The following is a 1301-nucleotide window of genomic DNA, read 5'->3' on the forward strand; positions in this document are numbered from 1 at the left end:
CGGGGCAAAAGAGATACTTTGAGTTGCTATCAGACGGTTTGCACCCAGGCCATCTATTGTCCCAGAAGTGGTTACGGCACTCGAGCTTGACATTCTAGGGAGTGTTACACCCCATGTGATGCACTTGAGGTAGATGAACAAGAGTTCCTCTCATTCCAACATGGCGAACAAGGCCGAAAACACTGATGATGAAATAATGAAGAATACTGACTTTACACAAAGTGACAGTGGAGTAGTGACTGACAATAAAAATGAGGAAGACAATGTTTGGCTGCACAAGACACTTGAGTCTTTCAGTTCTTCTTTTGACAGACAGCAGCAACATAATCAAGAATTATTTGCAAAGACTATGCAAGAAATAAAAGAATCTTCCACAAAACAGATCGCTATTCAACAAACCATGTTTCAGAAATTTCTTGAGGAATCGAAGGAGGAGATAAGTAATTCTCTGAGAATACCATCATTTGCTTCAACCCCGAGGCCACACGCGGCTTCGGGATTAATGCATACTGGACAGTATCCGCCAGTTAGTTCACAGATTTCAGATGTTGCACCAACCCCAAGGTCACAAGGTTATACAACTTCTTGGTGGACACCATCGTCTCAGCCACCCTCATTTGCTGGTAATGCACCCGACTTCCCCTCAGACCGAAGAGGAACAGACCGACCATTTGATGAAACCTTGCGTGTCATTGAAGCTAGGGAAGGACAACGACCCTCTCCTTATCAACCTAGCTCCCGAGGTGGATCTAGATCCTCAGAGAACAACCAAGCTGCACCAAGAGGTCCACAGACTAAACTCCCAACTTACGAAGGCAAGGAAGAAATTGAAGTTTTCCTTGTTCCATTTGAAAGACTAGCCGAGCGGTATAACTGGACGGAAACCGAGAAAATAGACCGCCTCTATGAAAGTCTGAAGGGTAAGGCAATGTGGTATGTTTGCTCCTTGCCTAAAGCGATGACAGCCAACTACATCTCAATACGTGATAGCCTAACTAAACGCTTCGGGCGGAAGGACCCTCCAGCCACTGTTCGCAGGAAACTGGCCGAGATCCGACAAAAGGGTGAGTCAAATGATGAGTTTGGTGAAGAAGTGCGTCGCTTAATTACCCAAGCTTATCCTGGTACTGACTTGGAAATGCAAGATCAACTCGCTGCAGAATCTTTCTTAAGGGGATACCGTAATTCCCGGATTGCATATGATGTGCTAAACAGAAACCCTAAGACACTTAATGAAGCGATAGAGCTTGTCACATATCAAGAGCACAATTACAGAGCCACTGTTGGACGAGATAATGACT

This window comes from Saccostrea cucullata, unplaced genomic scaffold (genome assembly GCF_032062105.1).
Source record: "Saccostrea cucullata isolate Sc308-1 unplaced genomic scaffold, CSIRO_AGI_Scuc_v1 ctg3518, whole genome shotgun sequence".
Classification (NCBI taxonomy): Eukaryota; Metazoa; Mollusca; class Bivalvia; order Ostreida; family Ostreidae; genus Saccostrea; species Saccostrea cuccullata.